We start from the raw sequence: 14193 nt of genomic DNA, 5'->3' as shown, positions 1-14193 counted from the left end.
AGAAATAAACAAATGCACACAAGCCACGTTACTTTCCATAAATTACATCCATTCTTATTAACAAAAGGGGGCAGAGGAAACAGATCTGACACCATATTTCACTGGGCTTTCTTTAAATAAGTATCTTTGGGAGGAAATATTGTAACCATTGGGTAACAGAATTTTCCTCTTTACTTGTTTTGTTTTGTTTTTGTTTTTGTTTTAACATTTAATGGTGCAAAAGAAAAGGAAAGATTTAAATATAAGTATTATATCAAAAATGTGCATTCTTTGAAAGGACCAAAAAGTCACACTGCCTCGAAAAGTGAGTCACATTTCTGCTGCCCTTTGATTTAATGCCATCTGCTGCACACATTTACCTCTTTGCTGGCAAGGTGTGATCATTGATTTCCTATGGTCTCTCTGGAAGGAAGTTCTGCTTCCTTGATGATGACTACAAAGGGGAGATGACCCCATTCTCATTCCAATGCATACCTCGCACTTTTATATTTCCACTAGGGCCACAGGCATAGTGAAGCCTTCGAGAAACACCCTCTCCGTATTGCTATTGACAATGATCATCTTTTCTCCCCTTCCCACAACTACACTGGAAGAATGTGATATAAGGGCCCAACCTCAAAAAAAACATTGGTTCATGATGGACTGAAACGTTAGGTACCTGACTCCTTTCTGAAGACTTCTCAAAAACATGAGGGTCATGAGAGAGGCTAGTCTCGGTCTGAATTGAAAACTCAACCAAACTGATATAACCTTACATGTAAATGGGACGTGAATGCATGCCTAAGTGTGTATGCCTATGCGTGTGTACGTACATGTTTGTGTGTGTGTGTGTGTGTGTGTGTGTATGAGAGAGAGAGTTGATATATCTGAGTAATTGTAAAATTATTCTATTTGATTCAGGAAATTGACCAGTCTAAAGACTTCGGCTGTTTCTCTGGGTGGATCAACTATCCAAGTCAAATAGAGTGTTAAACTCAAGTATCTAGCAAGGTCCATCGCCAAGGTGAAGAAAGCATCAGGTGGTTATGACTGGCTCCACCAAATAGACAACTTCACCCAAAAGGATTCTGTCTGGCGAGAGAGCAATGTCAGTGATATGCTGCTTCAGCACTATCCTCAGCACCCACATCAAGTGCCCAAACTGGGAGTCAGAACCAGGAGGATCACTGGGGCTTGCTGGCCAGGCAGTCAGGCTGAATCGATGAGCAACAGGTTCAGTGAGAGACCAGGGTCTCAAAAGAGGAAGATGGAGAGCAGCTGAAGAAAACACTTGACATCAACCTCTGGCTACCCATGCATCTTAAAATACCTGCACATACATTTCTGTAAAAACAAATGAACGTGTATACACTAAATACAAAAAGCGAAAAAGGAGAGGGAGGGTAAGAGAGAGAAAAGAAGAAGAAGAAGATTTGGGTGAGACTTCCGCTATCTGTAAAGGCAAGTAAGTGACATCATCAGAGACGGGCTAGGAATGGACTGTAGCCTCACAGCATCTTTCTATTGTAGAGAAGAATGAATAAAGTGGGGAGAGTAAGAGAAAGCTGGCCTCATGCTGCATGACCAACCCCCCTTTTTGCTCCTAACTAGCATTTACTTCTGTCTTGTTTGCATTCTCTGTAAAATGGGACTAATAAGACAGGGCCCTGCCTCCTGTGTTGTTGTGGAGACTGAGTTACAAGTGTGTAAACAGCATTACAAAAAAAAAAAAAAAATAGCACCTGCCATCAGTATCCTTTGATCCCAAGCGGGTAGGAATTTACAAAAGGTGCAGAATATTTTTAAGCTGAAGTTACCAGAAGGAAGCTCATCTTACAGGAAGGCCTATGTCACGAGAAGTCTTTCTTTCCATTAATGTGTATTAGGTTTTGTGTGTGTGAGCAGACACACATATGTGCATGCGTGTGCACGTGTGTGCATGTGGAGGCCAGAAGACAGCTTTAGGCCTCATCCTCACTAGCACTGTCAGCACCGCTCTGGAGCTCATCAACCAGGCTGGACCCCAGGCATCTTCCTGTCTCTGCCTCCCCAGCATGCCACTGCGCCTGGCATTTTTATGTGGGTACCGGAAATGGAAGCAGATTCCTCCTACTGGAAAGTCGTGGTTCAGCTCTGGATCTAAACATTGCTGTCACTTTAAGAATTGTGGAAGAGCCGAAAAGAAAACATACGTGGATCCAGTTCTATGTGGTGCCTCCTGCTTTGCGCTCCTATTCCTGAAAACAGCGTCAAGCTTTCCTTCATTCTCCTCCTACCAAAAACAAAAGGCAGCCAGAAGAAGCCTTCAACAACTTACCTACATTCTGGAATGAATCTGCATTAAAACTTCTATCTTGCTGGACAATATAGAGTCAAAGAGCCTCAAGCACTGAGTAAAGAGCTGAATTCAACAAGAAGGCTCCCTGCTCTGCAAAGACACATCGCAGTTCCTCTTCCAAGGAGGCCATTTTACATCGTAAGCCTAGCGTTTGATGATGCAGGAGGCAAAGGAAAGTTAAAATGCATAGTCACACCGGATAGCAATGTCTCTTTCACAAACTTGGGGTTAAACTACCAGGTGGCCAAAGAGCTGGCCAATCAGGTGAGGGAAGTCAGATGTCTGGCCTCTGGGACACCCAAGCAGTCAGCTAATTGGCTCCATTTTTCACTTTCAATTGATTGATTCTGTATCATACAGACCTGGCCTGCTTCGATCTGGGCTTACATAGTGACAACTAATAAGGTGACCCAGGTCCAAAATGCAAGCAGGTAACGGCCACTGCCAAGGATGGAGCCAGAGAGCTTAACCAACTCCAGGGAGGAAGCCCAGGCTGAAAGGTACAACATGAGAAGAGAAAGCTCAGTGTTGGAAGCTTGCTCTACTGCCATCCCTAGGCGTGAAACTGTAAATTAAAGAAAGGGCTGCCTTCTGCTGCACTGAGCCAAAGCAGGCACATCTCACAGACACACTTTAATTGGGGGTTTCATTCTAACAGGAGCAGATTCCACCTCAGCAGATGCTCCCCCCACGCCCCACCCCTGCCCACACACACTTGGGGTTTGTTTTGCACATTGGAAAGCCCATGCAAATACCTGCAGCCTGGCCTCTCAGAAACAGGATGGAATCTCCCAGTTTTAAAATGGTAACAGATGTAGTTTCAGCTCTAATACACATCAGACTCTCTCTCTCAAAAAATCACCCCCCCCCAGATTCAATAAATGTCACAGAATAACTAAAATCCTTCCCTTCCGCGATGAGTCTGCTTAATGTCTGTTTATTTGCTTGTTTTTGTTTGTCTGGTTTCAGAAGTGGATTGATGACTCTCTCCTTTCCAGATTTTCAGCTCTGTGTATCAACAACCCCCATCTCATCCTATTTTTCAACCCTCTCCTTTGTAATGAGCGGTGTCATAATCGTGTTTCCTGTGAAAATGAAAGAAATCAAAAGGCCTTGTGATTCCAGGAAAGGAGGTTCTTAGTAGACATGCCTGCCTGCTATTGATGTTGTGAAAAGGTTCCTTCTACATGGTATTAGATGCGAGAGCACATCATATTGATCTAGAAATAAAAAGCTTGTGTGTGTTTTCCTTAGCACAGCCAACCCTTACCTTCATAAGCACTTTATAACACTAAGGAGAGGGTTTTATTTTTAATTGAGGTAAACAAATTATACTTGAAGAACGTTGCTATTTTTAGGGAATGAAGGGTTTGTAAGCTTTTTGGCAGCAATTCAGATAAAATCATGAATAAGTCTCACTCTTTCAAATTTGGCCCAGGCCTCTTCCCCATGTCAGCACTGCCTAAATAGCGGGATAGGATTTTAAACTATTGCCTTTTTTTTCTCCTTGTTCTTCGTGAGAACAGTTGGGAGCAGTTTCCGCAGTCATTTGCTCGTGCTCCGGAGCTTATAAGGCAAACTGGAGCTCAGCAAGGCCTAATGCATTCGCTGTGTATTCTCCTTCCCTGGAAACGGTGGGTGACGGTGGCCGAGCTGGAAACCGCAGGTCCGGGTGAAGCATCACTCGCCAGCACTTCCCTCCCGACAGCACAGCTTGGGGGCTGACCACCCCCTGCCCCTGAGTGCGATACGCGTGGGCGCGATGCTCGTCTTTCCTCTCCGCACTCTATCTTAAAGTTCGTACCATACCAATGGAGGAGGAGATCAATACTTCAAATAGTCTGCTTCCCCGCCATCCAATTCCTCTGCATTCAGGGTAGCTGGCTCCCCAGGCCCAGCCTGCGAGCTAGCTAATCACCCTCCACAAAGCAGCCCCGGCCGCCTTGTCAGAAAGCCCTTCCCTTCTCTTAGCAACCCCTTAGAGTCCCCTTTCTAGAAGAAAGACGCTGTCTTCTGGGGAGATGCTTTTCCTAATCAAGTTAAACTAACTTTACCCAGAGAGAAGCCAATAGTTTGCCTCTTCGGAAAACACGACGCCTCTGTACGGTTCTCATCTTTTCCACGACTCCCAAACCTGTCCCCTATGAACCTACCCGCCACCCCACTCCCTCCCTGCCGCCCACCACCTCGGGTTTCCAAGGAGTTCACTCGTGACTGCCCCCGGCCCTGCCCTGCGCTGTTCCCCGCCCGCGGGCCCGGTTCCTAGCCCCTTCGGGACTCTGCGAAGCCTCCCGTGGCTCCAGAGCGGCGTCGCTGCGTACCTGGCGACACCCACCGGGGCTCCCTCCTCTCCTCCTCCCGAGGTCTAGCGAGCGGCCGAGTTTTCTGCTCTCCCCGCGATGCTGGTCGGAGCCACTCGCGCGGAAACTTAGCCTAGAGCATTCCGGTCCAGGAACCGGAGGCGCGGCGCCGCCGAGGACTCCCCCACCCCCGGCGCCCAGGGCTGGTGGCGAGCGTGTGCTCCCAGCCCCAGGTCCGCGCCTCGCTCCTCCAAGGCGAGCCACGCTTGGTTTCTGACTCATCGACAGCCACACGCGCGTCATACACACACACACACACACACACACACACACACACACACACACACACACGTACGAAGCGCGCTCCTGCAGGCTCCCGGAGGCTGGAGTTGGCCGAGCCCGAGGGGTCCGCGGCAACCGTGAACTGCCGAGGGCAGGCGTGGAGAGGGCGCGGAGCCAGCCGCGCGGGGTGCGGGGTGGCGGGGAGGGAAGGCTCGGGGCGACCTCAGCCTACCAGCCGGGGCGCCCCCTGACCCCGTGCGTGCCTCTCCAGGGTCCCCGGCTCCACCGCCGGCGCGACCGCCTCGCGGCTCCCGCAAGTTTCGGCCGGCAGCCGGGCCTGCCCCCTCGCGCCCGGCGCCCCGCGCCCCGCGCCCAGCCGGCTGCTCCGGGGGCGGGCGGAGGGCGGGCGGCGTCGCGGGGCCGCCCCGGGCTGGAGGCGGCGGGAGGGCTCGGATCTCCCGAGCGGCCTCGCTGGGACCCAGCCCGGCGGCCGCGGGCGGGCCGGAGAGCCCACGCCGGGGAGGCGAGGTCGTCGCCCGGCCGATACTACTTTGGCTCCTGGAGTCAGGGAAACCTGGAGGGGGATGACGGGGTCCAGGGGCATCTTTGTTTTCGGGTTGTTCAGCTTTGGGGCTTCGGTTTTTTATTTTGATTTTGATTTTCTTATTTTCCCTATACGCCAGCTCGCAGGAGCGCGCGGGGCTCTGGGCTCCGGAGGACGCGCGCCGGGGCGAGCCAGCGCGGCGGGCAGCCCGGAGAGCGGCCGAAGGCTGCGGGCGGGCTCCGAGAGGCGCCCCTGCAGCCCGGGCAGCCCGGGGAGCCCGGCCGGCGGCCTTCCAGCCCTCGGCTGCGCCGTCCGCCGGGCCCGGGAACTCCCCGCGCCCCGGCCGGCCCCCCGAGTTGGTGCCGCCTTCACCGCTGCTCTCCCACCTAGCTTCTGGCCCCAACTTTCCCAAGCCGTACACACATGCGCGCGCGCACAGACACACACACACACACACACACACACACTCCTCCTCCTCCTCCTCCTCCCTCTCCTCCTCCTCTTCTTCCCCCCGCCCCCCCCCTCCCGGACCCCAGCTCCACTTCCCCGTGTAGTTTGAAGATGACAGATGCCTGTAGACTTTCACCAAACAAGCGGTGGGGGCAGCAGACGACAACAGTTATTTCATTAAAAGGCATTCCCCCCCCCCCCCCATTCTCGCTCTAGCTCCCGGGATCGCTTTGGCACCCCTCCTAGAGCCTGGTCACACGCCTGTCTCCCTCCAGGTAATCCGCGGCCGGCGGACACCGGTGCCCATCCACGCCCCCACTTCCTTCCTCCACCTCCAGCTCCCAGCGGCTCGCTCCCCGGCTCCCACCGAGCCACACACCTACAGCCGCCGGCAGCAGGGAGCGTGCAGGACACGATGCAGCCGGACTGCATTGCACAGTCATCAAAGTTAAGTGTGTGTTTGTGGGGTGGCCGTGCGCGCCCGCCCGGGGAGGCGCGGGGTCGCGAGGAGTGGAGCCTCCTCGCTGCTGGTCGCCGCCACCCCCCCATCCCCGCGGGTCAGGGGACGCATCTACTTGAGATTGCAGCCATTTTAGGGAAAGTGGTGGCTCCGAGCCCCGAGGGAGCGGAGGGAGGGACAACACGTCGCGGGGGGGTCTCACAACTGGGCAGCCCCCGGCCTCGGCTGGAGGGCGAGCGAGCGCCGAGCGCGCAGGGGCGCGGCGCCCGTGGCGACTTGGTGAAGGTTGCGCTCGAGTTCCCTGCTTTCGCCTGGAGTTGTCCGGGGTAACGCGCCAGCTCCTGCCTCTTTCTCGGGTTCCCGCTGGGCTGGGAGGTTGGGGGGGGGGAGATCCATGGCAGAATGGGCACCGAAGGGACGCGACAGCCGCTGGAGCTGACGCTGGGGGGGGGGGGCATGGAGAAGGGGGAACACCTCGGTCGCCGGTTGGCGCTGACCCAGACAGTGCGACCCACTTGGCCCCCCAATCCTCCCCACCCCCTCCCGAGAGTCTGTCTACCCGCCTGGTGCCCAGGGAGAGGGCAGCGGGGGGCACGGGGAGACGCCGCCCGGCACTGAGCCACCCCTTACCTGGTTGGAAGGGGTTTCCCAGGAGGAGCCGTAGTTGTAAAAGAAGGAGAGGAAGGTGTCTTCCGACAGCCCGCAGCCCGCCATGCTCTGGATGCAAATAAAACGGGGAAAGGGAAAAAAAAAAAAAAGGACACCACACACACACACACAAAAGCAACCAAAAATGTTTACAAATTAAACGAAACCAAGAAGGCAGCCGAAATTCTCTCGCAAATAAAGAAGAGGAGGGGGGAAGGGAAGGGCCGAGGGGACGGGAACTCTCGGCGAGGCTCCCTCTCGGGCTGAGCAGGGATGCTCGGGCTGCCGCCGCCGCCGCCGCCGCCGCCGCCGCCTGCTCAAGACGGTACCCAGAGAGGCTGGTCCTGACTCCGGCAGCCGCCGCCGCCGCCGCCGCCGCCGCCGCCGGCTGCGTGGATGCGCGCGTGTGTGCGCGTGTGCGTGTGTGCGGGGTGTGCGCGCGGAGCGAGAGACCGCAGGGGCGGCGAGAGGGCGAGGGAAGGAGCGAGCCGGGATGCAGGGCAGAGGCAGAGGCAGCGCGGCCGGCCGGGCGGGCGGGGGCGCGCCAGGCTGAGTGCGTGCGTGCGGGTGTGAGCGGGGGAGTGTGTGTGTGTGTGTGTGTGTGTGTGTGTGTGCGCGCGCGCGCGCGCGCCCCCGCGTGCGCGCGCCTGGGCGTGCGTCTGTTTGGGGAGCTCACCGGAGAGCCGGGGCCATCACGTGGGCTCCCCGACTCCGCCGGCTGCCGGGGACAGCCTGTACTACAGCCCGGGTCGCTAAAGGAGCCCGCGCCGGCGGACCTGGGCAGCCCCCGCGGCCAGCCCGCCCGCCCGGCGCCCCCCTCCCCGCCCGACGCCCCCCGGACGGCAGGGGGCGCAGGTGCCGCCGCGGGCAGGTGGGTGGGTGAGGAGAGGGCCTCCCCAGGCCAGGCCGGGGAGCAGAGGCTGCCTGGGAGACACGGAGCAGCCCGTCACTAGCGGGCCTCCTCCGGCCTTCCTCCCGCTCTCATGAAGCTCTTTCTCATCTTCATCCCTGAAACCGTCCTCCCAGGCAGGGGCCCTTCTCCCAGCCACGGGGAAAAAAATTGTCTTCACACAGTTGCTACGTCTGGATTTTCTTTCTGTTCGGTGCCACTAGTCCATCCCAATCCCGGCCGTGCAGACAGACAGACACACGCACACGCACACGTACACCGGTGGCTGCCTTCTCAACCATTCCAAATGCAAACCCAGTTATTTTCCCGGTTGCTGTAGTAGGCGAAGTCAGTGCTACATCAAACTAGGCTAGGCTGAGAGGACTGGAAAGTGGATTTAGGGGACAATACTGCCCCAGCAGGAAGAAAGGCTCTGGTCTGGTGTTCTGTTGATTTAACCGTTCAAAACGAAAAACGATTTTGTAGCTTCTGCACTGAGCCAGGCCCCTCGAGTCACAATTCTTTAAAGAGGTATATCCTCTTAAGTCTATTATATGTAATAAAAATGAAAATGGGCATAATTTCCTCTCCTCCTCTAGCCAAGGTATTTCAAGACCAAATCTTTGTGTTTCAATAATTAGCTGCTGAAAGTTTTTTTCCCACTGCAAGATAGTCTTTCCTTACTTCTCCTGAATCTTTATAGAGATATTTATAGAAAGTAAAATTCCAATAAAAAGGCATATCTGTGTGCTGTTCTTTCCAGTACTTGATCCCTCTCAAAGAAACTTGAAAAACAAAACAAAACAAAAATACAGAAAACAAAAACCTCTTAGCAGTTCATACTGTTTTCTTTCTAAATCTCTTTCTGAAGCCAGTTTTGTTTTTCCAAGAGCTCGCATTTCCTCTTCTAAATTCCCCACGTGAGGCCCAACTCCTCTGTGGAATAAACATTTCCACAGCAACCCAGTGATGTCACAAACCTTGGGCTCATGATTGCAAAAAGGAAGTAACGCAAAAAGAAGGGATGGCTCCAGAAAGACAGCCCTTTTCCTGCACACAGAATGACTCCTAGTTTTCTGGGTTTGTATACTACATATCTGGCTAAATGCCTGTTTTTCTCTCTCTCTTTCTCTCTCTCTCTTTCTTTCTTCTTCTTTTTCTTCTTCTTCTTTTTGTGGCTGACTTTTTACAAGATTGACTTTCTAAGATAAAAAAAAAAAAAGGTCGACATCCGTCTTCTGGGTCCATGAAGAATGATGTTTCAAGTCACTGGTCCCTAGATGGACTTGGATAGACTGATCATTTAGATTTTTAATAAAGGAAAAAGAATTAAAAAAAATGCTGGAAAAAAAACATTAAGAGATGAAATTTGATATAGTAACCTCAGAACCAAGTAATACTGACTGAGCTTCAAAGTGCGATTATATTGTTTAAAGTATTTGGCCTATGGGAATTCTATTCAGTTATCTGTGACTGACATCCATGTTGACCGGAGAGCCTTCGTCTGTTGCTCTTTCTCTATTTCCTGGGTATCCTGGCTAAGATGAAGGGAGAATTCATCCTGCCCCTATTTCAGTCTCCATGATGAGGTGCCACCCTACACATTAAATACAGCAGGGTTAGAGAATATAGTTGGGCACAAAGCCAAGAGTTAATATTGGGCCTTACTTCCTGTTCCATTTCCAGGCCACTGGGAGCTACTTCCATCTCTGTCATCACCTCTCCTACTTGTTGAATGAATGGATGTATCCATCACAAAAATTCTGGAAGGACTCATCTCCATTCTACAGATAGTAAAATGGGCTCAGAGATGTCCTGGGTCATGCAGCTAGGACTTGAGAGGGATCAACTGCAAGGCCTGTCAGCTCACCTGCCTCCTCTCCCAGGCAGGCATGGCTGCAGGCTTCAGTGCACTGGCCATTTTACAGGTGTACACTCCCAGATGGAGACAGTGGTCCCATCCTTCCCTTTGTGCCCAGTTGATAACAAGTAGACATTTCTCCTGGGCCCCTTAGTCACCTGGTGGGGGAGGTGGGTGCTTGATGTCAAGTTGATGATGCAGGATCTTACTCCGCGTCCCCAGATAACCTGAAACTCACTCTGTAGGCCGAGCAACTCTCGGGAACCCTCCTGCCTCGAGCCCAAGTGTTGTGATCACACATCTGAGCCACCATATACCTGGTTTTAATTTTGTTTTATAGATGGATAAGTAGAGACTCGGTGGGAAACTCTTGCCTCCCCTCCAACCTACACAACTCAGTCTCGACAGATGACTTTTCGGCTCAATACTTCTCTTTATCTGAAAGCTGCTCTGCCCCATTGCTGAACACACAGGGAAACACATACATGGACCCACCAAGCATGCCCAGGGCCTGCAGAGGAGAATCCGGAGAGAAGCGGGGAGGCCCAAGTGACAGAACTTCCTTGGCACACTCAGGGGAACATCTGAGCACGTGACTGTTGGTCTCTAACCACCAACATTTGGCTTCCCTCAAATCTCTAACACTTGACTTTTTAATAGGGACACCCAAAAGAAGGCCACTGAGTCAGCTTCTGACCATCCATCTCCTTTCTCCATCCCACATGGTCCTTTTCTGGGGCAGCCCTGCCACCCCGAAAGAAAGCCCTCCCCCTTGGGGAGGTTTGCTTAGAGCACAGTAATGTGGAGGCTTGGTTGCTAGTTCTCAGCAACATGAAAACAAACCACCCTTCTCCCCCCAACCCTCCTCCCCCGGGGCCAGAACAGATGGAGCTGGGCCCCTTGGGAAGCCCTGGGAGCAGCAAGCTCACTGAGAAACGATGGCTCCAGTCACTTCGCCAGCTCCTCAGTGTGCAGGAGACAGACGCCTGAAGATGGAAACCCACAACAGCAAGCTTCTGGTTTCCAGATCCACGGTGGCTGGTTCTCCCAAGACAAACCACAGTCATCCTCAGCGTGCATTCCTTTATCATACCGCCAAGTCACGACTTGTCATGCTGAAAAACGCATGAAGTGTTGTTGACTTGCCACGCTCCTGCTAATGAGCCATCGGCCTTAGTTGCATACACTTTCCCCACTAAGACATAAGGTTAGCAATAATCTCACTTTGGAAGTTGGTTAGTAATCCAGGCGATGTCAGGGTGGTTTCCTTGTTTAAAAATGAGTTGCATTAACACTCTCATACCACTAGGGTGTCGTTTAGTGACTGGCTGCTCTGCTCTGCAGAAGCAAGAGGCCAAATTCTTATAAATGTGGATTTTTTAAAAAAAGATAATTTGGGCTAAAACTGCAGATGGGAAGCAGATGTAGTGCCCAGAGAAAGTGGGCACCACTCAGTTCCCCTCTTTCACTGAAATCAAAGTCTCCTCCTCTCCTTCCTCTTCTTCTTTTTCCTCCTCCTCCTCTTTTTCCTCCTCCTCCTCTTTCTTCTTGCAACCCAAATAAAGTTCTGGCTTGTCATGGTTACTCCTGGCAAAGTGAAAGCCAATGTTTTATCCCTATCTGCAAGAAGTTTAAACTGTCAACAAAAGTCTAGATTACTGTTTGCTTGTTTATTTGTTTGTTTGCTTGTCTGTTTTGGGGGGTCATTGCCATTTTTTTTCTAGTGGTTTACTCTGATGTTCTCATCAAATTTGTGGAAAGGTGACAGGACAGAAGGAAGGGTGTAACGAAGGGGAGATATATGCTTTATGGGACACACAACAAAGGAAGTAGCACTTAACAGAGAGAAAGCAAGGCAAAAATGAACTCAAAATCACTATGGTAGTAATGCAGCATTTACAGAATGCTTGTGGCAAAAAGATACTAAATAAACTACCCAGTTTGCCCCATTACAAAAGGGTCTGAAGTCAAATTTTTTGACTCACATTAAAGTACAGTTCCTACAATGATGCATTAAGAGGGTGGAAAATGACTGTGGTGGTGAGGGATAGGGAGATTGGGAGATCAGAATTAGTCAAAGACACCACCGTTGAGTAGTGGAGACTGTACAGAAAGAAGAAGAGGGACCAGGAGAAAGATACTGTCACGCATCCACTGTCTCTCATCACCAGAGGCAGCAGCCTGTCTACCTTGGATCTCCAGAACTACAAGCCAAAACAAGCCTTTTTGTTGAAACATACCCATTATGTTATTAGCCAGCGGAAAAAAGGCACTGGATTAATACACCAGACATGCTGGGCTTCCTAAGACAAAGACAGGGGTGCCCCTGTTTGGGGAGGTGATCCAAGGAAACAAAGAGACAGATGGAAGCTGTAAGTTTACCTCTAAGTGAGGGGGATTGGGTCTCCTTTGGACTCTCTAGGCACAGTGTGGAACACATCTCATTGGTATCCTACCGCAGGGGTCAGGGGCTGGGGTACTGAAGCCCAGTTCCCTGGGTGGAAAGCTTTTCTTGGCACCACCCGCCCGTGGCCAGGACAGGTGTGGTGGGGTCTGGCAGCAGAGAGAAAGTGCTAGGTGCCCATTTGGGGTGGGGTAGGGCAATGTGCCTTGTATGTTAAGGGCTGTGAAAATGTGGCTGGGTTAGCAGTAACATCTGGCCCAAATGTTAAATGATGCTATCTCACATGAGCCTGATGAAATGGGCATGGTCACATCTCCATTTTCCCCAGAAGGATACAATGAAGCTGTATGGAATGGACCTGCTCTTTCCACTCATCTGGTGCCTGTTCTTCCTTCCAGAACCACTTCCCTTCAGTCTCCATCATCAGCCCTAATAGCCTTCCTCCGTGGATATACCAGGAACCCAATCCAAGCCCACAAAGTTCTGCCTTGGGTTTTGCAGAGGCCACTGGAAAAGGGGTGTTCTTCTGCCAAGAGAGCAGAGGGAGCCTGGAGTTTCCAGGCTGTACTCTCATGAGAAAAACAGATAATTGTCAGGGTTTAGGGCAGTTGGATCCAACCCAACCTGAGGCTGTACACTCCCCTAGACTTTCCAGGTGTATAAGCCAAAACATTTCTTTTCTAATTATAAGCCAACTTGGGCTCAATTTATAGAATTAAGCAATTCACACTAGTACCACGCATCTCAGGAGGGTTATGCAGCATTCAAACTCACATAACCTGACTTCCATATTGACCGGAATCCATGTTCCTAACCACCAAGCCTAGGGTGGCAATTTGCATACAGGACGGCTCAGAGTCACACCATACTTCTCCTGGCCTGTCCCTTTCTTGGAGACTCTTCCCTTTCAAAAGTCATTACCTCTCAGCCTTATCAGAACTGTTTCTTCTATCAGATCAGTCTTAATCTGCTGGAGGAGAGCTAGTATGTAGGTTTAAACATAAGGAAGGAAATCAGTAAGACCTTTGGTTCTTGTCTGGGGATATTTATATATCCCCAGTTTGTATATTAGTCAGGATCCTTGACTACAATTAACAAAAAAACAACACCAATGCTAGAGCAATAAATATAAGTAAATAGTTTCAAAGGCCCTTTATTGGCTCACCTAACTGTAGAAGCTATTTTTGTATTTTTGGCTTTCTTTTTCTTTTTTCTTTCTTTCTTTCTTTTTTTTTTTTTTTTTTTTTTTGGACAGGCAAGCAACAATGCCTGGTTCACCTCTTTTCCATCAGTGGTCCCCAGTAGTACCTTTCTCCTCCCTTCCTCCCCTGCTCTTTCCCTTCCCACTACTTCAGGCACAAATCCTGAGATTTCAAGTGCCTTTCATTGGTATACACCTAACACAGTCTCACATTGACCAGGCTGAGTCACATGGGATCAGCAAATCAAATGACTGAGCCTGGAGGAGATGTGGGATTTTCGGAGGAAAACTAGGACAAACATGTTCATCTCAATCCACAAGAAAGATGAGTAGATAAATGTCAGCAACTGGGGCCACAGAGAGAGCTCCTGGGGGCCGGTGAGACAGCTCAGCAGATATAGGTGTTTGTGAGCGAGCCCAGTGAGGTGAGTTCAATCCTGAGAACCCACGTGAAAAAGCCAGGCGTGGTGCCGTGCACCTGTAATCTCAGCACGAGGGCATTAAGATATGAGGATGTCTGGGCTTACTGGTCAGCCACCCTAGAAAAATTAGTGAATTATAGGCCAGCAAGAGACCTTGTCTTAAAAAACAAGGTAGACAGCTTGTGAGGAACGACGCTGAAGGTTGCCTACACACACACACACACACACACACACACACACACCCACGCACATCTTACACACAAATGGCAGCTATCCACAGGACATCCATTTTTCATCTACACAGTGGTTGAGATTACCACAGACACATGACCCCATTGCTGTCTTTAAGAAGCTCAGGCTATATTTAGAGAAAAGTACCATTGCGTGTGCAAGCAGAGGAACCGTGTAATAATAA

General features: G+C 51.4%; 1 protein-coding gene across 2 annotated transcripts in view; it reads right to left on the bottom strand.

The window, feature by feature from the left end:
* Ppargc1a (PPARG coactivator 1 alpha) overlaps positions 1 to 7567 on the bottom strand; it is a 640090-nt gene extending 632523 nt beyond the window's left edge. The window contains exon 1 of one of the 2 annotated variants that reach the window (XM_060365319.1): positions 6984 to 7567. The gene's annotated coding sequence lies outside the window, so the exon portion shown is untranslated. Of the gene's footprint in view, positions 1 to 4638; positions 4822 to 6983 lie in introns of those variants that run through there. The other variant, XM_060365320.1, reaches the window with a different exon arrangement.
* Between the last annotated feature and the right edge of the window lie 6626 nt (positions 7568 to 14193).

The sequence above is a fragment of the Meriones unguiculatus genome, chromosome 12 (assembly GCF_030254825.1).
Source record: "Meriones unguiculatus strain TT.TT164.6M chromosome 12, Bangor_MerUng_6.1, whole genome shotgun sequence".
NCBI lineage: Eukaryota > Metazoa > Chordata > Mammalia > Rodentia > Muridae > Meriones > Meriones unguiculatus.
Note: the sequence above shows the minus strand (reverse complement) of the source record. Positions and strands in the feature narration are given on the sequence as shown.